At 41.5% G+C, this 25,110-nt stretch overlaps 1 protein-coding gene across 1 annotated transcript in view; it reads right to left on the bottom strand.

Annotated features, from left to right (window-relative positions):
* BTBD7 (BTB domain containing 7) overlaps nt 1-13,000 on the bottom strand; it is a 79,310-nt gene extending 66,310 nt beyond the window's left edge. The window contains exon 1 of the mRNA XM_052659935.1: nt 12,968-13,000. The gene's annotated coding sequence lies outside the window, so the exon portion shown is untranslated. The remainder of the gene's footprint in view (nt 1-12,967) is intronic.
* Between the last annotated feature and the right edge of the window lie 12,110 nt (nt 13,001-25,110).

Consider the following 25,110-nt stretch of genomic DNA (forward strand, 5'->3'; position numbering starts at 1 on the left):
GCTGTCTTGCATATAGGGTCATTTTTACCATATTTCTAAATGGTTGTTGATATTTCTCCCAGCAACCCTGACTCCAGCTTGTGCTTCATCCAGCCAAGCACCTTGCATAATGTACTCTGCATGTAAGTTAAATAAGCAGAATGACAATATACAGCCTTGTCATACTCCTTTCCCAATTTTGAACTAGCCTGTTCCATGTAAGGTTCTAACTGTTGCTTCTTGACCTGCATACAGTTTCTCAGGAGATAAGGTCATCCGGTATTTCCACCTCTTTAAGAATTTTCCACAGTTTGTTGTGTTCCACATAGTCAAAAGCTTTAACAAAGTCAATGAAATGAAGTAGGTGTTTTTCTGGAATTCCCTTGCTTTCCCTATGATCCAACAAATGTTGGCAATTTGATCTCTGGTTCCTCTGCCTTTTCTAAATCCAGTCTGTACATCTGGATGTTCTTGGTTCACATACTGCCGGAGCCCAGCTTGAAGAATTTTCAGCATTACCTTGCTAGTACGAGTGAAAGTCACTCAGTTGTGTCTGACTCTTTGCAACCCCATGCTGGAATACTGGAGTGGGTAGCCTTTCCCTTCTCCAGGGGATCTTCCTAACTCAGGGATCGAAACCAGGTCTCCCGCATTGCAGGCAGATTCTTTACCAGCCTAGCCACAAGGGAAGCCCGGCTAGCACGTGAAGTGAGCTCAACTGTGTGGTAGTTTGAATATTCTTTGGCATTGCCCTTCTTTGGGGCTGGAATGAAAACTGACCTTTTCCAGTCCTGTGGCCACTGCTGAGTTTCCCAAGTTTGGAAATAATTACAAAAATAAAATTATACCCTGGGATAAATGCCATGAAAGGCACGGCTGCTATGAGAAAGAATAAGTTGATTTATTGATATGAATAAGCCCATAACACATAAAAAGAACACATACAGCATACAGAAGAGAGATCTTAAACACATCAATATAAATAATATAGAAACACAAATAACACTTGACATTAGTTATTGACAGAGGCAGTAGTGATGTGATGCTGGATAGGTAAGGCAGAGTCAACAGTTTAGCAAATTCCAGGAAGAGCAAGAAGGCCAAGGTAGCTGATGCAGGGGAAGTGGGGAAGCATGATTCGGGAAGACAGGTAGGAGGGGGCCAGGCCACACCCATCACTCGAAAAGGCCGAGCGCCCTGTGGAAGTTATCTGTTTAACTGCTTAATTCAGTCTTCCTGAACCTTAATTAATCATGAAAACCTTTCTAAGAAAAACCAGTAACAGGCCATGTACAGTGTTCCATAGAACATACTTTCAATCATATGATAGCAGGGGAGTATGAAGCAAAGGCTTGCACTCTGCTAGTGCGGATACATCTTAAGAGAAAATGATACAATATGGAAACTGAGTTTTTATTTATTTAAATTTTGAATTAAAAAGTATCAGGCAGAAAAAAGCACAACAGGCTTAAAAACTGCGTGAAAGGCTGGCCCTGGCTGGTCTTCAAGACCTTAGACTTTGTGTTTCTACCATTCCTTAACAGATAAGGGCAGCTCTGTGTACTTATACTGTGTGCACAAACAGTATGGTTTATGCTCAATATCTGCTTTCCTTCTGGGAGCCTGAAATTTTGATACATGTTAGACAGCGGATGCCTACTTGACCAGCCGTCAATAAAAACCCTAGGCACTCCACTGAGACTCTAATGAGCTTCCCTAGTAGACAGTATTTCACTTGTGCTGTCATAGGTCGATCCTGGAAGTACTAAGTGTGACCTCTGTCACTCCAGCACAAGAGAGCTCCTGGAAACTTGGGCCTGCTTCCCTTTGGACTTCGCCTCATGGGCCTTTTTTCTTTGCTGACTTTGTTTTGTACCCTGTGCTGCCATAAATGATGTCCATGAGTATCACTACACACTCAGTCTTCCTAGTGAACCCAGGGATGTTCTTAGGGATTTCAATGCAAGAACAAAATGGAATACAGCGAGATGCCTCCCTCCACCACTGTCTTCCAGTCTTTCAAAATGAAACTACATTGTTTTGGAAAAAATATATAGTTAGTATTCAGGTATAGAAAATCTTTTCCTTTTTTTTAAAAATAGAAGCCATTACCATAAAAAGCAGAATGGCAGCGAACTTTAAAGTGGTTATGATTGAGACAAGGCATCGAGTGAGGCTTTGCTCGTGTTTGTGCTGTGCTTAGGTGCTCAGTTGTGTCTGACTCTTTGCGAACACATGGACTGTAGCCCGCCAGGCTCCTCTGTCCCTGAGGATTCTCCAGGCAAGAGTACTGGAGTGCGCTGCCATGTGCTCCTCCAGGGGATCTTTCCAACCCAGGTCTCCTGCACTGCAGATGGATTCTTTACCAGTTGAGCCACAGGGGAAGCCCAAGAATACTTGGAGTGGGTAGCCATTCCCTTCTCCAGGGGATCTTCCCCACCCGGGGTAGAGCCCAGGTCTGCCACACTGCAGGTGGATTCTTTACCAGGTGTGCCGCCAGGGAAGCTTGCTCACGTTTACACTGTTCTATTTCATGACTATGGCGGGGTCAGATTTAAAATAATTTAATAAAAAGGTAAGTTAAAATTGTTTATACTCTTGTCTATTATTTCACAACAGAAAATGTTCTGTTGTAGCTGGTATGGATTTGGAAGTTGTCAGCTGAAGTCTTGAAGCCATCAATATATCCATTTCCTGAAGAAAAGGATATAAAAGAATGAACGGAAGGCTAAGTACTGAGGCACAGGAAATGCCTATGATTGGGGAGCTGGGAAAGAACACAGTTAAGAAAACCACGGAAAACACTAATCAGCTGGGCAGTGACCAGAACAGGCTGCGTGTTAAGAAGTGGTCTATGAATGAGGTTTACTTTGAAATGAGAAGTCGCCCCTTTTCTCTGTGTGACCGGAAAGTTTTGGATACACTTCAGTTTCAGTACTTACCACTCTGTAGGAGCAAATAATTGCTAAGATTTCTACATCCTCAAAGAGATTAAGTTCCTACAGTACTGACACTGTGTCCTTTTCAAATAACTGTATTCCAATTACCTTGAAGACAGCGTGGCTCATAACAGGTCCTTAATAAATCAGGTGCTTAGAATGGAGAATGAAATCAGGCCCATATCACAGAAACCATGAAAGGAGAGAATGATGATCAGTTTTAAATTTTCTTCATTTTTCTTCTTTTTCTCCTACTTTTGGCCACCTTTCAGGTCATTACCGTTTTTTTACTAAATCCTTTCCACTCTACTGCTACCTCCTCAGTGTTGCTTTAACAACTGTCTGAGCACCGACTATGTGCAGGGAACTCAGCCAGGTCAGAGATACCTGTCAGAGATAGGTCAGAGATACAAAAATGAGCTGTCGAGTGCAGGACACATTCCAGTACATGAATAACACAAAGCTGTAAGTGGAATACAGAGAGAAAGAATAGGATCATGGCGTGGAAGTTAGAGGAGGGTGATTAGAAATAGCTTTCATGGGAAGATGACATCTGCTTTGGTTCTTGAAGAATGTTAGAATTTAAACAGAAAGAAGAACAGGTAAGGGTGTTCCAACAGAGGGAACAGCTTAAGAATTAACAGGTTTATGAGAGACAACATACAAAGAGACAAGCAAGAAAGGCACGAGTAGGCTAGATCAGAAAAAGTAAGAAAGAAGCAAAAAGTATGTCATTGCCCAAGTGAGTAGAGCTGATAAAGGAGACCAAAATGGAGCTGCCAGAGATGTGAAGGAAAACCAGAAAAATGTGGTTGCATACAACTGAAGAAAACTGAAGCGGAAGCAAAAACCTGGAGTGAGCAGATGTTTTACAACTCTTTTCAAAGAAAGACTGTAAAAAGGTGCCAAGAAGTGAGGGAGTGGTAGAGAGGATGTGTGTCTGGAAAGGTGTGTGTATGAAAAAGAGGGAGATATCATAACAAATGGGGAGGGAAGATGCAGTAAAGCATCCGTTTTCAACTGGCCGACTTTGCTTCCCCAGAGACATCTGGCATGCCTGGAGGCGTTTTTGGTTGTCACAGCTAGGGATGAGAAGGGGCACTACTGCAACCTAGTGGGTAGAGGCTGAGGATGCTGCTAAACATTTTGCAACGCACACGACCGTGCCCCACAATAAAGAATTATCTGATCCAACATGTCAGTAGTGCCAAAGTTGAAAAACTTTGTACTAAACCATAGCGGATACAAAAGAGAGAATGATTAACCAAAGAAGCAAAGTCTTCCGTAAAGAGAGAACATTCAGGGAGAAATAAAACTTTTCTGGTTCTCCATTCTAATGACCCTGATTACAGCATGAAGCTGGACAGCTTCAAGACATTACTTATTTGAAAAAGTATACTGAAATACAACATTCCAATTTTTCCTCATATACATGAATGACAATGTACATGCCTTAAATCATTATTTACTCCGTGAACAGATAAACCATTTATCTTTTGGGATACCACCAAGGTTTAAAATGTGGGTACTTCTATTTTTTCCTAAGTTTCAAATATGTACAGCAATCACACCCATTAAAAGGTTAATAGATATAAATGATTAGAGTCCATGTACTAGTTATAAAATTTATAATTTATAAAAAAAACTCCTATGTACCATTTAGAAAGCAGGTACAAATAATCTATATTTTAATAGTTCATTGGAATACCATGTGAAATGGAGGCCTACAAAAGAGAGCACCAGTTTAAGAAGTCAAGTAACACTGCTATAAAAGGACGGGAGGAATTAACAGTGACTGTAAAAAGGGAGCTTGAACTACCTTTGGCACAAAGTGCAAAATATTTCAAAAGCACAACGAACTTGATCATATACTTTTCACTTTGTATCATAAGCATGAAAAGACTATTTACTGACATGCATTACGTGAAAAGTACTAAGAGAAATTTAATAAGAAATTCTGCTCTCAGGAGAATTTTCATTCACTTATATGTTTCCCAAGCATGAACTATGTGCTAATAATAGGCTTACAAGGATATAACAATGAAAAAATAGATCTAATTTCTGCTTCAAAATTCTTTAGGGATAGGACTTCCCTGGTGGCCCAGTGGCGAAGACCCCACACTCCCAATACAGGAGGGCCCAGTTTGATCGCTGGTCAGGGAACTAGATCCCGCAGGCTGCAACTAAGACTGGGTGCAGTCAAATACTTTTTTAAAATTATATAGGGACAAGCTGGTAAATGACCCCAGGTGGCGCTAGTGGTAAAGAATCTGCCTGCCAAAGCAGGAGATGATGTTAAGAGATGCTGGTTTGATCCCTGGGTCGGGAAGATCCCCTGGAGAAGGAAATGGCAACCCTCTCGTCTTCTTGCCTGGAAAAACCCATGGACAGAGGAGCCTGGCAGGCTACAGTCCATGGGGTCACACAAAGTCAGACATCACTGAAGCAACTTAGCACATACACACACAAGCTGGTAAAAAGGTAATTACAATGTAGAGGAAGTACAAATTAGTGACGATGAACTCTAGAGCTGAACTATCTAGGTTTGGATCCAGATCCATTTATAAAGTTTGTGATTTTGGGCAAACTGTTTATCTTCTCTGTGTCTAATGATGAAGTATTCACTTTATGGGGTTGTTGAGAAAGTAACATCTGAGATAAGACCTAAGACTGTAAGTGTGAACTTTTTTCTTGGTGAAGGTAATGAGGGGAGGGGTTGGGATACCAAAATAAAGCTCTAAACAGCAAAGGAAATTGACTATGTGAAGGCCCAAGGAAAGAACAAAACTTGGTTCACTAAGGAACTTAGAGCAATTCTATATGCAGAGTGCGAATGGGAAGGGGTTTGGCAGTAGTAAAGATATGAGCCCAGAGAGGCGGCAGAGGATGGATAACAAAAAGCCACTTGACCCATGAAAGGGAGTTTGAACTTTATTTTAGAGAGTTTTGCTAAACATATACACACACCTTTGCTTAAACTTGGTCTCATTCAAGAGTTAATGAGCCCACACGATAGAAAGAATGCCCACATAAAGAAGAGAGTTTTTGGCTGCAATTCTCAAAAGCTGAGATCCAAACAGCATTAAAAACATTCACTTAATGTGGAAAAGTTGATAGAGAAAAAAAGAGATGCCTGAACATCTCTGTTCAGAACACTATATTGTGTTTTCATATAGGCTGTTTTAATTAATCAAAGAAGAACTCTAAGGAAGGTGATACTATTCACTTTACAGATGCAGAAACTAAGGTACAGAGGGAACAAGCAACTAGACACCAAAACGTGAAGGCTGCTCACAAACCTGCCTACCCCAACGCACGACACTACAATTTCTAATGTATACTGGATTCTCCTTTACCTCATTTCAAAAGCAACTACAAACCACCAAGTCAAAGTTTTATCTGACTGGAGCCAACAGATGGAGAAATATACCAAGTTGGGAATTTTAACTCTGCTTCCCCATCCTTCCTCCTTTCTCAGACTTTACTGTTGAAGCAGGTGACAGAGCTATGACTCTGTAATCAAGGCTATAATGAGATCTCTCTGCAATAAGCTATCACTAACATTCACTACAAACTCACCTAGTTCCGCCACAAAGCTTTTCTGCTAACCAGAAAATTCTCATGTCTTGTCTCAAGCAAGCAAGAAATAGTTTGGGAAAAGTCTGAAGACAAGAGTGATTAAGTCTTAAGAAGAATATTATAGAATTTTTCTCTAAAGTAAACTCCAGATAAAACAGAAAGTAACTATAATTTCAGAATGGGCTTCCCTGGTGGCTCAGAGGTAAAGAATCCGCCTGCAATGCAGGAGGCTTGGGTTCGATCCCTGGGTTGGGAAGATCCGCTGGAAAAGGGCATGGCAACCCACTCTAGTGTTCTTGCCTGGAGAATCCCATGGACAGAGGAGCCTGGCAGGCTACAATCCATGGGATCACAAAGAGTCGGACACGACTGGAAAGACTTAGCACGCAGCACAATTTCAGAATTCATGGGGAAAATACACTGTACTTGAAGTTGTTTTGGCATTCAGTCTCCCCCTAAAGAAGAAAGGAAATTACACACTAACAACACAATTTATTATTGCTCATTCCATGATTTCTGCTTTAGTAGGTAAGATTTTCATAAAATTTAAGGAATTGTAGCCAGAGGAGATCGTCAAACTTTTAACCTTCGTCAGTATCTTTAGAAAACAAGGGCAAGCAAAGAACACCTTGCATGCCTGGCCTAATTGATTTTTCCATTTCACTTTAGTTTTAAATACAATAATATGCCTCAAATTTACTAAAAGATTGTTTACAAAGCACTTTCTTATGCTATTATTTCATCCCAACAACTCACTCTCTACAATTTACCAGACACTATGCCACATCCTGTAGGCTTTTGCTCCAAGTACAGAGAGTTATGTGGAGGAGTCAAACATACAAGCAACTGGTGATAATACAGTACAGTAAGAACTGGAAGAAAGGTCCAAAGTACTAAGGGAGTGAGTATATGATTACTGGTAAAAGTAACTTTTGAACTGGGTCTTGAAGAATAAAGATGGCTTTAAGAATCAGGAGACTTTTAATTGCAAATAACCCCAAACTGGCTTACACAATAGGGATTTATTAATGAACAGAAATCTCACCATAGGGAAAGTCCCAGGCCCAGCACAATAGGCATCTAAAATGATATTATCATGGACCTACATTCATTCTATCTCTCTGTTCTGCCATCCTCCGGGCTTGCTTCATCATTCCCTGTGGTCACAAAACAACTGCCAGTGGCCACTGGGGAAAAAAAACCTTCTTCCCCAAAAATAGAATCTCTCTTTCCTTGTCCAGTTTAACTTGGACAAATAATAATTTACAGGGGAATGCCTTGAGCTGATTGGCTTGGTGTAATCAAAATCTACCACTGAAATGGGTGATGAGTCATCTTCTCAGAGTCTCCTGGATGGCAATGAAAAAGAACTCCAAACACTGGGATAAACACACTAAAAACAGTACAGGGAACAAGAGAAACAGTTTAGCATGGCTGGAGTGACGGGAAATCTAAGGTTGGACACAGTTTATGAAACTTCTGTGAGTTGGGACTTTATCCAGTAGACAACGGGAACTCAACACAAGTTTTTTAGGTGGAAAAGAAACATCCTTCAATTGGGTTGTTGTTTTTTTTAAAGTGTGGTAGCAATATAGAGAATTGCAGAGAAGGAGAGGGAACCTGGGAGAACAAACAGCAGCGATTCCGCTGGTAGACCACTCAATAAACAGTCCAGAGTCGTAAAGAAGTGGTAATAGGGAGGGAAAGAATGGAATACAGAATACAAGGTGGCAAAGCTGCTGTGTAAACACTGCGTGTGTCTGTACTGCTTTCTTCTTACAGATGAGGAAATTAGGCCTCAGACAGGTAAAATGGATGACTTATGACGGCAAAACTTTCACCAGGCAGAAACTCAGCACCTGAAACTGAATTTTCTTTTCTTAAAACATACCTGTGAACACACTCAACAAACCAGGAATATAAGGAAACTAGCTCAACATAAGAAAGGTTATATATGAAAAACCCACAGCTAACATCATACTTAATGGTCAAAGACGAAAGCTTTCTTGCTAAGATGAGGAACAAGACAAGGATATTCACTTTCATCATTTCTACTCAATATAATACTGGAACTCCTAGCCAGAACAATTAGGCAAGAAAAACAAAGAAAAGGTATTCAAATTGGAAAGAAGTAGAATTATCATTGTTTCATGATAACATTATCTTATATATAAAAAACTCTAAAGATCTCTCTCACACACACACACACACAACCTGTTAGGATAAATGAATTCAGAAAGGTTGCAGGATACAAAATCAACACATAAAAATGAGTTGTGTTCTGTAACAATGAACAATCCAAAAAAGAAATCACATTTACAATCACCAAAAAGAATATTTAGGAGTAAACCTAACCAAAGAGATGAAAGACTTTTATATTGAAAACTATGAAATGTTATGGGAAGAAATTAAACACAAATAAATGAAAGACATCTGTTGTTCACAGATTGGAAGACTAGAAAAGATGGCAACACTACTCCAAAGAACCTATAGATGCAATCCAATCCCTATCAAAAAAAATCCCAATGACATTTTTTTTGCAGATACAGGAAAATCTATCTTAAAACTTATATGGAACAATCTTAAGGGACCCTAAATAGCCAAAACAATTTCAAAAAAGAATAATGTTGGTGGCCTCATACTTCTGATTTCAAAACTTACTATAAAGCTAGAGTAATCAAAAGAGCTTGGTACCACCATAAAGACAGATTTACAGACAAATGGAATAGAAGATTTCAAAAATAAAGCCCTGAATGTATGATCAAGGGATTTTTGACAAAGATGCCAAGACTAGTCACTGGAAAAAAGATAGTCTTTTCAGCAAATGGTATTGGAAAAACTGGATATTCACATGTAAAGACCTAACTATAAGAGTTTTTTTGAGGGCAAAACTCTTAGAAGGGTTTTAAAAGGGGAAAGCTTCATGTCACTGGATTTGGCAGTAATTTCTCAGATGTAACACCGAAAGTATAAACAAAATAAAAGAAAAAACTAGATCAGTTGGACTTCATTAAAACATTTTGTGCATCAAAAAACACACCACAGAGTGAAAAGGTAATGCATGGAATGGCAAAAATATTTGAAAATCATATATCTGATAAGGGACTGGCATCCAGAATATACAAAGAGCTCCTACAACTCAACAGAAAAACAACTTAATTTAAAAAATAGGCTGCTGCTGCTGTTAAGTCACTTCAGTCGTGTCTGACTCTGTGTGACCCTATAGATGGCAGCCCACCAGGCTCCCCCGTCCCTGAGATTCTCCAGGCAAGAACACTGGAGTGGGTTGCCATTTCCTTTTCCAATGCATGAAAGTGAAAAGTGAAAGTGAAGTCACTGAGTCGGAACTTAAAATAGATTATTTCTCCAATTCAAAAGGCTGATAAGTACAAGAGATACAAATATCATAGAGAAATGCAAGTGAAAACCACATGAGATATCACTTCATACCCATTAGGATGGATGTTATCAAAATAATGAAATGAACAAGTACTGGTGAGGATGTGAAGAAACTGAACTCTGACACATGCTGGTGGGAATGTAAAGTTTTCTGGATATATACCCAAATGAACTGAAAGCAAGGACTCAGATACCTGCACATCTATGTACATGGTAACATTAGTCCAATAGCCAAAAAGTGGAAGCATACAACATATCAACTAACAGATTATATACAATGGAATATTATTCAGCCTTAAATAGGAAGGAAATTCTAACAAATGCTACAACTTGGATGAACATTATGGTAACTAAGTGAAATAAGCCAGGACAAATACTGTATGAGTCTACTTATATTAAATACATACAATAATCATAGAGAAAAAAAGCAGGAAAGTGACTGTCATGGGCTGGGCATAAAAGGAAGTGGGAGTTAGTGTTTACTGGGAACAGAGTTTCAGTTGAGAAAGATGACTAGAGCTCTGGAAATGGGTGGTGGTAGTGGTTGCAATACAAAGTGGATGTACTTAATGCCACAGAACTGTACAATTAAAACTGGTGAAGATGGCAAACTTTATGTTATGTGTATTTTACCATGATAAAAACAATAAAATTATACTTGTTGTGCATCTTTTCTAGGGACTCTTATCTTAGTGTTAGGATCTAATCTCTTCCTAACCAAGTACTGCAACAGCTATTTTCCCTGGTTCATTCCACTCAACCTTATTCTAACTCAATCAACGGATCACTGACAGGTACATCTTGGCAGTTTTATTGAACTAATGTTTGGCCTCCGAAGTTTCAAAGACTTCCCATATCTTGCACAAGAGGATAAAAATCCAAATCTCCTCAATCTGGCACTCAAACCCTTCTACAAACAGATACCCTTTCAATAGTCTAATGTCTTCCCAAGGAACTTCAGTGGTCATCCAAGTTTTCCTCTTTTCCCCTCCCTTAAAACTAATCTCCACCTTATACTCTTGCTCTTCCCTCACAACGTAACTGCTCCAATCTCTCTGTAAATCTAAACCCTCACAGAAGCTAGCTCAAGTCTCAAGTGTACCAGGAAGTTATTTAGACTCCTGAGGCCTTACTCATCTCCCTTTAACCAGAAAACGTACAGCATTATTTGTCCTGAGAGAACTTTAACTAGATTGTTTTCTAGGCTCAGAGGGGTACATCTTATATTTTCTGAGGGCAAAGTCTATATACTACACTTGTTTCTTTCTTCTGCAGCACCTAATACTGCAAAATACAAAACAGATCTTCAATAATCACCTGTGTAACTGAACACAAGTCACAACATTGGTGTGTGAGTTTCAATGACTAGAATATGAAATCAGAATCATGTGACATGACTATCTCTGAAGGTTAATCTGTGACACACAACACAGAAATTGCTGCGATTATGTGGAAACCAGGTGGTATAACACAGGTATTTTAAAGGCTAAAATGAGAGTCTGATACAAAGAACCTGTTTAAAACCTGGTATTGCTGAATCGAACAAGATAGTAGTTAGGTTTTGCGGGACAGAATATGAACCTATGGTTTTACAGAATGCAGGCAAACGCGAGCAACGCTATAATTGGACAGAAATACAGTCACAGGCCTACGAAAACTCTAAATGAAATGTCAGTTGGTTTTTATTAAATTCAGGTCAGGAAAAAAAATCTTCATCAGTTACTTGTGGTAACTGACAGCAACTGTCAAGAATCAGCATGAGGCGCACTCTCTGACTTCTCCTTTCAACTCTATTGCACAAAGACCCAGGGAGGATGGTGGTGAAGAATGCAATCAGTGAAGAACAGGGGGTTCAGCAGTGAGTGAAAAGTGCTCTCTAAATGGGGAGGAGAGAGGCCTAGACCCCCGTTTTGGTCCAATCCCTGGCCAGCTGCAGGACCCACAGCGAGTAGCTCATCTCCCTGAGCCTAGTTTCCCGGCTTTAAAACAAGTCACACCAGATCGCTCAAGGTTTTTCTGACTTCAAAATTCTAGGACAAGTTTCGTCGCAGCTGCCATTAAAGCGTATGATTCTTGCAATTTCAAATCTTTCTTCCACGTCTCCGGGAAGAAAGTAATAGATTTTAGCAATCTAAAAGAAATGGATGCCATTGAGAGACAAAAGATTGTAAAAATGTCTATTTCTTTATCAAGGTAAGATATTTTAGCAGAGGGAACAGATTTCTGGTAAAAACCAAGACTGCTTCTGCAAATTAGGCCTAATCCAGAGTACTTATTATCTGTGCTGGTATATGAAAAGGTGCTATTGTATTTCAAAAGAGGAGCAACACTGCTCAGAGCTTTCCCCCCCCACCCCCCGCCCCCCCCCGAAAACTGAGAGAGAAAGTTCTCATCTTCGGGGCAAGGCTAGTAAATAAACATCTGTGCAAATGACGAGATGCTGAATGCACGCTTTTAGCCTTTCAAGTACTCCAAGCACAGACTTCTTTATCAAACACTCCGTATTGTCTCGTCTCTCTCAACCTACCAAAGAGCCAATTCCAGTTTGATCCCGAAACAGTAACTTACCCGGACAATACAACTTCTCCCCGGGAGCAGCGGTCCCCAGGCCTGCTTTCCCCGACCCCCGAAGCCGGCCGGCCGCTCTCACGCCCACCCTCGGGCGGTCGCAGCCCGGCAGCCCGGGTAAACGCGCGCCCGGGTCTCGGGAGCGGTTTCCCGGCGTCCAGGGAGCGGCGGGTCCCGCCCCTCGGAGCCCAGAGTCGGGAGCCGGCCCGGCCGCTATCCCAGCTCGGGAGCGCCACACCTCGCGGCTCCAGCCCCGGGGACGGCGGCGCACAGCCCAGCCCGCCCCTCGGAGCGCACCAGGACCGGTCAGTCTGCCGCCGCCGCCGCCGCCTCAGCCCCAGACGGACCGCTGCCTCCCTCCGGCCCGCGGCCCCGCGCGGCGGCCCGGCCCCAGCCCTGCGCCCCCGCGGCTCAAGCACAGCCCCTTCCCCGCCGGGACGCCCAGCGCCGCGCCGGGCACAGCGTCGCCTCACAGCCTCGGAGACATCGAGGGGGACACTCACCCCGGAGGCTCCTCCCGCCGCTGCTGCTGCTGCTGTCGCCGCTGGGACCGCGGCCGTCGCCCCCGCCGCCGCCACCACCAGCACCGCCGTCCGCACCGGCGCCAGCGCCCCGGGCCATCCTCCTCCTGCCGTCGCCGCCGCCGCCCCCCTCTCCGCTCCTGTCAGTGGCTCAGGCTCCGAGGCTTCTCCAGGTTCCCCTCGCCGCCATTTTGACGCCTGGAGCGGCCAGGAGGGGCTCGGCTCAGCGCGGACCTGGCGCGCCTGCGCGGCGCTGCGGAGCCCGCCCGAGCCCCCGCCCGTCCTCGCCGTCGCCGCGCCCGGGGTCACGTGGACCACCGGCAGCGCGCGCGCCGGGGCTGGCCCGGGAGGCGCGCTCACGGGACCCGGGAGCGGTCCGAGCCGAGTGCGCGCGCATTATTCCGGCTGTCTGCTCGGAGTTGGATGCTCGTATCCTGCTTATTCCAGGGAACTGAGGCAAATCGTTTAAATCTGTCAGAATGGAACTGTAATAACAACGTTACCGGACGACCGATTCTACCAATTTTTGTTTGCATTCGGCAGCCGGCATCCTGATCTAGAACTCACAGTGCATCTTTCTCAAAACGAAGGCTACGTCCGCCGAAATATCTTTTTTTTTTTTTTTTTTTTTTAAGTCTTGGCGTTTGGGTGACTTCTTGACAGTTTATCTTAAGCCCTGTCTGTATGATACTTTTACAAACACCATCTTGCTCGTTGTATAGAGGATTTAAGTCAGACCCTGAAAAGTTTTCCTTAGCGAGATACTCCCATAAACCTGGGATAAGAACTGGTGATAGCTCACAGTCGCCACGTGGGAGAGCCAAATCACTCTCCCCAGATACCCCTCGTCTGGGAGTTTCAGCGATGCATTAACAAAAACACATATTTATGGAACACCTTACAGTTTGCAAAAACACTGTTAAATGCATGGCTTCCTTTGAACACCAAAACCCCACCCTTTGAGGTAGTGGGGACAAGTATTACAAGTATCCTTTACAACCTTACTTTTACAAGAAAAAGGACAAGTATCCTTTTACAACTAAGGAAATAGACTCGAAAATACTAAGTCGTTTGCCCCCCGGGCGTACATGCTGCATTAGTAAGTGGACAAGCCAAGACTAGAACCCAGACAGTCTCACCCTGGTCATCAGACAAATCACCCCTCACAGTTCTCCGACAGGCTTTTCAATACGTCGTGTATTTGTCCTCTGGGAATTTATTTAAATCCCTCTTGAAAGTACTTGCTTTGTCAATCTCTACCCATCCTTTGAGAAACAAGTTTTCTAAGTCATGCCTCCAAGTCTTGTTCTCAAACCATCTCTAAGCTTAAAAGACTAAGAGGACTTTCAAATTTTGTGATGTGTTTTTAATCATTTCTTGGTCCTGTATTATTTTATACATTTCACGTTTGGTTGGAAGATTTAGGTTTCTTTTTTTTTTCTTTTTTATAAGGAAAGGACTTTATGAATGTGATCATTGGTTTTCTCTGGACTTTCTTCAGATTAGATGTATCTTTCTTGTGCTCACTCATCACCTCCTTACTTCCTTGCAAAGATATTTCTTTCCAATTGATATTATTTCGTTTCCCCGCCCCTAACCTTTCAACCCATGCGTCTTTCCTCAACCCCAGTCCTCAAAGGTTTAGAGATTGTAGCATTCCATTGTCAGGAAAAAAAATCGCTCCTAACTGGTAGGGGTTTCTTCAACTGAGCATATGTATGTGTGTGTATGTGTGTGTTTGAGGTAGGGGTGTGTGTGTGTGTGTGTGTGTGTGTGGTGACAGGAGATAAATACATGGAAAAGTGAGAAATACAAGGGAAATAGGCCCACCTAGTGGGAGAAAAGGTTTGGCTCTGGGTGCCCACATCCTGTTCCCCTGTACTGTTATCAGTTCAGTTCTGTCACTCAGTTGTGTCCGACTCTTTGCGACCCCATGAACCGCAGCACACCAGGTCTCCCTGTCCATCATCAACTCCTGAAGTCCACCCAAACCCTTGTCCATTGAGTCGGTGATGCCGTCCAACCATCTCATCTTCTATTGTCCCCTTCTCCTCCTGCCCTCAATTTTCCCAGCATCAGGGTCTACTTCCCGTAAATGCCTAAATGAATCTTGTCTAAGTTCAAGACACCTACCATTATTTTCTATTATTTGACCTTTGTCTTTAGCTAAATATTACACTAACTGAAAGACCTATTATATGCAAACTAAAAATTTCATTGTCCTAACCACCTTTTGATAATTTACAAAATATTACATAAGATTGGTCCCCACTATTACACTTTCGGGCTTCCCAGGTGGCACTAGTGTTAAAGAATCTACCTGCCAGTGCAGGAGATGTAAGAGTTCAGTCCCTGGGTGTGAAAGATCCCCTGGAGGAGGCCATGACAACCCATTCTAGTATACTTGCCTGGAGAATTCCATGAACAGAGGAGCCTGGCAGGCTGCAGTCCATAGGGTTGCACAGAGTTGGACATGACTGAAGCACCTAGCGTGCACATATTTACAGTTTCTCATTTATTCCAAATCTTCATTGCTTGACTTAGATTCTGCTTTCTAGACACAATTTAACAAACAAAAGTATAACAATACCAACAATAGCAGAGACATTACTTTGCCAACAAAGGTCTGTATAGTCAAAGCTATGGTTTTTCCAATAGTCACATATGGATGTGAGAGTTGGACCATAAAGAAGGCTCAGCACTGAAGAAGTGTTGCTTTTGAACTATGGTACTGGAGAAGACTCCTGAGAGTCCTTTGGACTGCAAGGAAATCAGTCAATCCTATAGAAAATCAACCCTGAATATTCATTGGAAGGACTGATGCTGAAACTGAAGCTCCAATACTTTGGCAACTCATTAGAAAAGAGCCAACTCATTAGAAAAGATCCCGATGCTGGGAAAGATTGAAGGCAGGGGAGAATGGGATGATAGAGGATGAGATGGTTAGCTGGCATCATCAACTCAGTGAAAATGAGTTTGAGCAAACTCCAGGAGATGGTGAAGGACAAGGAAGCCTGGTATGCTGCAGTCCATGGGATGGCAAAGAGTTGGACATGACTGAGCAACTGAACAACAACAGCATTCTAAAATCTGAGGGTGGCACCGTTTTTCTAAAAGCCTTTGAGGTGGAAATCTATCAAAAGGCTTTTTGAAAAGACAAATAAGGTCTGCTGGTTTCACCTTGTCCTTTTCTCTATCTGCATATTTGAAGAACTCTAGTAGACTAGCGTTCTTCTAGTCGGAGAAGGCAATGGCACCCCACTCCAGTACTCTTGCCTGGAAAATCCCATAGGCAGAGGAGCCTGGTAGGCTGCAGTCCATGTGGTCGTGAAGAGTTGGACACGACTGAGCGACTTCACTTTCACTTTTCCCTTTCATGCATTGGAGAAGGAAATGGCAACCCACTCCAGTGTTCTTGCCTGGAGAATCCCAGGGATAGGGGAGCCTGGTGGGCTGCTGTCTATGGGGTTGCACAGAGTTGGACATGACTGAAACGACTTAGCAGCAGCAGCAGCAGTAGACTAATTGGGTGTGATTTACCTTTACAGAAACCACATGTAAGTGCTCCATGATTTTTTCCACCCTTTAATTCATCTATCTTGTGTTTTCGTATTATACTATTTAGTTGCACTTACAAGATACTGAATATACTTGCTTTACACATCATCTGTTAGAGTTTAGATTTATCTATTTCAGTTCACTCTTACACATATTTTTCTTTTTTAAAATGCATCCAATGCCATATGCCAAGCACAGCGATAGATGCGCCAGGTAAAAAATAAATGATTCTTTGTCTTTGAGGAGCTTTGACTCTAATAAGAAGGCAGACTAAAAAATATATATATATATATATATATTTTTTTTTTTTAAGTGCTAAGATAGTATTCAGTGGTGGTGAAGAGTATGCACTCTAGAGTCAAACAGACCTAGTGGGCCTGTGACACAAGTCAGCGAATCAGCATCTATTCTGGACATTTCTATGAGGTTATCCTAGGAGATTTTAAAAAAATCTATTTCTCTGGAATTTTGACCTTAAAGGACAACGTAAATTATCTTCCTTAGCTATAAGGAGAAAGACATGAGCAATAGGAGAGAATGGAGACCGCAAGCAGAAAGAAGCAGAGAAACTGAGAAAGGGAAGTCCTGACATCATTTGAACTCCTGGGCATAGCTTGCCCTAAACCAATCCATTCCTAGTCTTTCAGTTTTTATGAGCTGCTAAGTTGCACTAACTCTCCTTTTTTCATCTTAAACTGATTGGAGGTGGATTAAAACAGTACATTTCTGTCTCTTGCAATTGAATGTTCTGTTCTTCCTCTCCGTGCTCCCTCCATCAATGTGTCACCCATCCACCTGGTCACCTATGGCTAAAACCCAGATCCTTCCTTTTCTAACTGTGTATACCATATTCTGTTACTCCGATCTGAAACTTTATTTTTCCACCAAATGTAAGCATCCACCACAGCCCCTCCCTTGGCTCATCTTTCTAAAAATAGAATATAGAAGGTGAGTTTTATAATCATGAAGAAAAGGAAAATTCTGTTTCCTCCTATGTTTTGCAATAATGACACTGTTCCCCACTTCCAAGCATTGTTCTGAATCTTCTGGAGTCTGAAAAATGAAGAGGAATGAAACATATGTGTCAAAGTGCCCCTGACAGTGATCTTGAACGATGTGAAAGATATCTTGCCTATACCAGGAGGAAAGAAATATTCTCATCACCAGAGACAGTAATCGAGAATGAGGGAAATTTATACAAACATATCTTGTTAACCTTTATCTTCCTATTCACTTCTCCACTGTTAACTGCTCTGGGCCAAGCCCTTTTGTCTTGTCAGTTTCAACAATTTATTACTCTTTGTACAACACAAAGCTTAGTGTATAAATATTCAGCTCTAACTGCTTCTTTGGGTCTTAGCTTTCCTGTAGATCAGTCACCTAGAGCCAGACATCCTGGAATGTGAAGTCAAGTGGGCCTTAGGAAGCATCACTATGAACAAAGCTAGTGGAGGTGATGGAATTCCAGTTGAGATATTTCAAATCCTGAAAGATGATGCTGTGAAAGTGCTGCACTCAATATACCAGCAAATTTGGAAAACTCTGCAGTGGCCACAGGACTGGAAAAGGTCAGTTTTCATTCCAATCCCAAAGAAAGGCAATGCCAAAGAATGCTCAAGTGAAGTGAAATCGCTCAGTCATGTCCGACTTTTTGTGACCCCATGGACTGTAGACTACCAGGCTTCTCTGTCCATGGAATTTTCCAGGCAGGAATACTGGAGTGGGTTGCCATTGCTTTCTCCAAAGAATGCTCAAACTACCACACAATTGCACTCATCTCACCCGCTAGTAAAGCAATGCTCAAAATTCTTCAAGCCAGACTTCAAAGGTATGTGAACCATAAACTTCCAGATGTTCAATCTGGTTTTAGAAAAGGCAGAGGAACCAGAGATCAAATTGCCAACATCCACTGGATCATCGAAAAAGCAAGAGAGTTCCAGAAAAACATCTATTTCTGCTTTATTGACTATGCCAAAGCCTTTGACTGTGTGGATCACAAGAAACTGTGGAAAATTCTGAAAGAGATGGGAATACCAGACCACCCGACCTGCCTCTTGAGAAATTTGTATGCAGGTCAGGAAGCAACAGTTAGAACTGGACATGGAACAACAGACTGGTTCCAAATAGGAAAAGGAGTACATCAAGGCTGTATATTGTCACCCTGCTTATTTAACTTATCATATGCAGAGCACATCATGAGAAACACTGGGCTGGATGAAGCACAAGCTGGAATCAAGATTGCTGCGAGAAATACCAATAACCTCAGATGTGCGGATGACACCACCCTTATGGCAGAAAGCGAAGAAGAACTAAGGAGCCTTTTGACAAAAGTGAAAGAGGAGAGTGAAAAAGTTGGCTTAAAACTCAACATTCAAAAAACTAAGATCATGGCATCTGGTCCCATCACTTCATGGTAAATAGATGGGGAAACAGTGGAAACAGTGTCAGACTTTATTTTTTTGGGCTCCAAAATCACTGCAGATGGTGACTGCAGCCATGAAATTAAAAGATGCTTATTCCTTGGAAATTCCTTGGAAAGTTATGACCAACCTAGAGAGCATATTCAAAAGCAGAGACATTACTTTTCTGACAAAGGTCCGTCTAGTCAAGGCTATGGTTTTTCCAGTGGTCATGTATGGATGTGAAAGTTGGACTATAAAGAAAGCTGAGCACTGAAGAATTGATGCTTTTGAACTGTGGTGTTGGAGAAGACTCTTGAGAGTTCCTTGGACTGCAAAGAGATCCAACCAGTTCATCCTCAAGGAAATCAGTCCTGAATATTCATTGGAAGGACTGATGTTGAAGCTGAAACACCAATACTTTGGCCACCTGATGTGAAGAGCTGACCCATTTGAAAAGACCCTGATGCTGGGAAAGATTGAAGGCTGGAGGAGAAGGGGACAACAGAGGATGAGATGGTTGTATGGCATCACCGACTCAATGGGCATGAGTTTGAGTAAACTCCGGGAGTTGGTAATGGACAGGGAGGCCTGGCGTGCTGCAGTCCATGGGGTTGCAAAGAGTCAGACACGATTGAGCGACTAAACTGAACTGAACTGAGAGGATCCCATGCACATATAAGAATCTGTATGCCTTTCCTTGTTAATCTGTATGTGTCAACTTACTTCTCAGTCCCTGTCAGAGACCTTAAGAGGGTAGAAGTAAAGTTTTGCCTCCCCTACACATAGATTCAGCTACATTTAAAACAGGAGCTTCAGTTCATCAGAACGCACAGTAAGGAGAGTGAAAAGACAAGTCACACATTGATAAAAAATATTTGTGAAGTAATTTTCAAAAAACCTGAACAAATGAAATCAAAATAAAACAAATTAAAAGGTGCTCAACTGGGTTAATATAAGGGAAGTACAAATTATAGAGCTGCAATAAGATAATAATACTGGCTCATCACATTGGTTAAAAATTTTTTTAAAAAGGGACAAGTCCAAGTGTTGATGAAGATGTGGGTGATTAGGAACTCACTATACTACTGGTGGTGCTTCCCTGGTGACTCAGTGGCATATACCTGTCTGCCAATGTAGGAGACACAGATTTCATCCCTGGTTGGGAAGATTCCCCTGAAGAAGGAAATTTGGCAACCCACTCCAGTATTCTTGCCTGGGAAATTCTACGGACAGAAGGAGCCTGGTGACAGTCCATGGAGTCACAAGTTGACTCAGAAACTAAAGAACAACAACACATACTATTGGTGAGAGTAGAAATAGGAAGAACCATTTGGGAAAGCAGTTTGATATTACCTAGGAAAGAAGAAAATTGGCTTGTCCTGCATCCAGCAAAAATTCCACTATTGGCTATATAGAGAAACTTATGTCCATGTGCACCAGGAGATAGGAACAAAAAGGTTCATAGCAGCATTGTTTATATCAGCCAACTGATAACAACCCAAATATCAATAATATAACGGATAAAAGCTGTGGTATATTCATGTTTTCACTGAATTTGAGCTATGAAAAACATTGATCTTAAAAACACAAAAGTAACATACAAGATAATTCCATGTATTGTATTTTTTCCTTTCTAAGACACAGATTTTTTTTTTTACATTTTTAAAGGAATGCTGAAATTTGTTGTGTTACAGTTGGTGACCTCTTAATACTGGGTCATGATTTATAGGTTTTTTTTTCTTTCTTAGTGAGACATCAAATAATAACATCTTAAATTCTATAAAATACAAAAACATGCAAAGCTAAACCATTTGCTTTACAGATATATGAACCCTAAACTATATAGAAAAGTAAGTATAAAATATCATTTAAAGTGTTTAAGATACTAAGGATGGTGATATCATCTTAAGTATTTAAGATGCTATGGAATGTTCTAGAGGTCTAATTGGCAAGGGTACCAGCCAATCCTTGATCTTTTGGAAGGATCTGTTTTCTCCACAAATCCTAGAGATGGAATTCAACCCAGTTTACTCAGCATCCTTCTTCAAAACACATTCTTACACACTGTCATGGTTCCTCAACCATTTTGCTCCTTTCTTTTTTTCTCATAATTTCTCACTTTGCCAATCGAGGAGTTTGGGTGGGATTGATCCAACATTTTACACCTGGTTGCCTGATTTGATTAAGATTTTCAGCAGATGCCCACATGCCACTCCCTTGGCTTAAGAGATCCATTCAGGGGAAAATATGTAACCCCTCAAGAGCCAGGATGTGACTAAGACTTCTGGAAAAGGAAATATCTCCTGCAGAAGATGCTGGAAGACTCTCCTCTTCTATTAAACACGATTGAACCTGGATGTAGCCCCAGAAGCTCTTGGCAACCATCCTGCTACCAGAGGGGAGCCTGACTTAAGGTATAGCTAACTTGTGCCCTAAGGAAAAACGAGTCCCTGGTGACACCATTAGAGATGTTTAAATAAGCTTCCTCTGAAATCAACTACTTCTGGCCTTTCCACTTATGTGACCCAATCAATTTGATTTATTATTATGTTTTCTGTAACACTGAATGAGGAACATTTATCCAGGTGGTTCAGTGGTAAAGAATCCAACTGCCAATGCAGGAGATGTGGGTTCTATCTCTGGGTCGGGAAGACCGCCTGGAGAAGAAAATGCCATCCCACTCTAGTATTTTTGCCTGGGAAGTCCCATGAACAGAGGAGCCTGGTGGGCTACAGTCCAGGGGGTCACAAAAGAGTAGGACATGACTTAGCTCCTAAACAACAATCTTAACCTGTATGTGTATATAAATATGTATATAAATATATATATACACATACAGGTTAATACATATATACACATTACCTCATTTAAGCTCTACATCAGCATTCTAAGAGAAGTATTATTATACTTATTATTATACTCACTTTATTTGAATAAAGCTCCACAGCTAGTAAAGGATAGTACTGAGGTCTGATCTTTGATCTATTGGCTCCAACTGCCAATCTCTCTTCACTCCAGCATAAAAGAAATCCATTGAAGAATATCTGGATACAGATATATCTGCAAATATCTTGCAGTTTAGGAGAGGAAAAGGAATTTCAGATTTAAAAATGAAAAAGTGATATAAGAAAACTAAAACTGTTTTCATCGCCTGCAATTTTTTTGAAGAAACACTGTATTAAAAAAAAAAGTACAAATCTGAAAGAGTAAACTGGGACCATCAAGATTATCTTATGAACTGCAGAAGGGCAATTCTTTCTCAGGATGCTTTGTAATAATGGATGGCCGCTTTTACTGGATCTCATATTAGCAATGTGTGTTCAGTTCAGGAGTGTGATACTGATGGTACCAGTTGCGTAACTCTGAATGTTTTCTCAACCTTTGCAACTCTCTGCTGTTGCTGCCTTCTTGAATTTCTTTCTTTGAGGTCCTGCAACTGTAAAGATAGACATAAATAGACCCAGAGAGAGTCACTGCATTCCTCAAAGAACTTTGGTCCTTGAACAGAAATTAAAAGTGTTTTCTAGAGAGGAGAGAATTGAAGATGTTTGAGCCTGAGGTACCACAGTCTTAATACATTATACAATTTTCTAGAACTCTAATACCAGTTTATTTAGAGCATGAACACTTTTAAAAATCACATTAAAAAGAAGCAAGTGGGTGAGTGTGCCTTTCTTTTTCATTGTTTATACAGAGCTCAAAAAACCTGATCTCTAGGCTATAGCTCTAATTATGCCCTTTATATAACTGTAGCAGGAAAGTTCTGCATTATAGGTCACTGAGAATATATTGAATCTGGGGCCCATTAAGCCCTTTATTGAAAATTGGAGAGGTTTGAGTTAACAGTGCTAGTCTTCTGTAACTTGGAAATATTAAAGGAGCTACTGCTATTTGTACCTGCAATTTGAGAAGCTGAAAGTGCCACCTGCAGGGGTACAGGTGGGCGGCAAGAGCTTAATTGTGTTGTGGCTGAATTTAGAGTCAGATTTACTGACACTGTCAAAAGTAATTTATGGGTTTTTATCACAGAGAAAGACCTAAAATGCTTGATTCTCACATCAGTGGCACACCAGTCTAAACTTCTCATGATCTGGATTAGTTCAACCAAGCTTGTCTCTCACAGAGCTCTTAGTTTACTTCAGCATTTTTTATATCTTTTTTAAATTTAAGGGCAGGGAAAACTTGAGGGAAAAAAGACTTGACTAACAGAGTCTTTGTTAAGACCCTTTGGGCTGCAAGCGATAGAAATCTAGTTTTGACTCATTGAAGTCAAAAGCAGGATCTGTCATTAAGAAAATAAAAAGTGGCGCAGAATTCAAGGACAGAAAGTACCAGAGCTTCAGAACAGTGAGAAGCAGGGATCTGAACGTGGTCAGGATGTTCCTTCCATCGCTTATCTCTGCTTCGTTCAACAGCTTGGCTTCATTATTGACTCATCATGGAAGGGCTTTCTCTGTGGGTAGAAAAAAACATGGCTCCCAAGTTAGACCACTCATCGTATAAAAGAAACAGAGTTTCAGACTGCTGATCCCAAGTGTAACGTCCCTGGAGTGGGATGATTTGGCCCGTTTAGTTTAATTCAGTTCAGTCGCTCAGTTATGTCCAACTCTTTGTGACCCCATGGCCTGTAGCATGCCAGGCTTCCCTGTCCATCACCAACTCCTGGAGCTTGCTCAAACTCATGTCCATCGAGGCGGTGATGCCATCCAACCATCTCATCCTCTGTTGTCCCCTTCTCCTTCTGCCCCCAATCTATCCCAGCATCAGGGTCTTTTCCAAAGTGCCAGTTCTTCGATCAGGTGGCCAAAGTATGGGAGTTTCAGCTTCCGCATCAGTCCTGTCAATGAATATTCAGGACTGATTTCCTTTAGGATTGTCTGATTGGATCTCCTTGCTGTCCAAGGGACTCTCAAGAGTCTTCTCCAGCACCACAGTCCAAAAGCATCAATTCTTCAGCACTCAGCTTTCTTTATGATCCAACTCTCACATCCATACATGACTGCTGGAAAAACCAGTCTTGACTAGATGGACCTTTGTCAGCAAAGTAACATCTCTGATTTTTAACATGCTGTCTAGGTTGGTCATAGCTTTTCTTTCAAGGAGTAAGCGTCTTTTAATTTCATGGCTGTAGTCACCATCTGCAGTGATTTTGGAGCCCCCCCAAATAAAGTCTGTCACTATTTCCATTGTTTCCCCATCTGTTTGCCATGAAGTGATGGGTCCGGATGCCATGATCTTAGTTTTCTCAATGTTGAGTTTTAAGCCAGCTTTTTCACTCTCCTCTTTCACTTTCATCAAGAGGTTCTTTGGTTCCTCTTCACTTTCTGCCATAAGGGTGGTGTTATCTGTATATCTGAGGTTATTTAATATTTCTCCTGGCAATCTTGATTCTAGCTTGTATTTCATCCAGCCAAGCATCTCACAAGATGTATTCTACATATAAGTTAAATAAGCAGGGTGACAATATACAGCCTTGACATACTCCTTTCCCAGTTAGGAACCAGTTCATTGTTCCATGTCCAGTTCTAACTGTTGCTTCTTGACCTGCATACAGATTTCTTAGTAGGCAGGTCAGGTGGTCTATTCCCATCTCTTAAAGAATTTTCCACAGCTTGTTGTGATCCATATAATCAAAGGCTTCAGTCTAGTCAATGAAGCAGAAGTAAATGTTTTTCTGGAATTCTCTTGCTTTTTCTATAATCCAATGGATGTTGGCAATTTGCTCTTTGGTTACTCTGCCTTTTCTCAATCCAACTTGAACATATGGAAGTTCTTGGTTCATGTACCATTGAAGACTAGCTTGGGGGATTTTGAGTATGACCTTGCTAGCATGTGAAATGAGTGAATTCTGCAGTAGTTTGAACATTGTTTGGCATTACCCTTCTTTGGGATTGGAATGAAAACTGACCTTTTCCAGTGCTTTGGCCACTGCTCAGTTTTCCAGATTTGCTGGTATATTGAGTGCAGCACTTTCAAAGCATCATCTTTTAGGATTTGAAATAGCTCAACTGGAATTCCATCTCCTCCAGTAGCTTTGTTCATAGTGATGCTTCCTAAGGTCCACTTGACTTTGCATTCCAGGATGTCTGGCTCTAGGTGAGTGATCACACCATCATGGTTATCCAGGTCATTAAGATCTTTTTTGTGTAATTCTTCTGTGTATTC

The sequence above is a fragment of the Budorcas taxicolor genome, chromosome 21 (genome assembly GCF_023091745.1).
Source record: "Budorcas taxicolor isolate Tak-1 chromosome 21, Takin1.1, whole genome shotgun sequence".
NCBI classification, from domain to species: Eukaryota; Metazoa; Chordata; class Mammalia; order Artiodactyla; family Bovidae; genus Budorcas; species Budorcas taxicolor.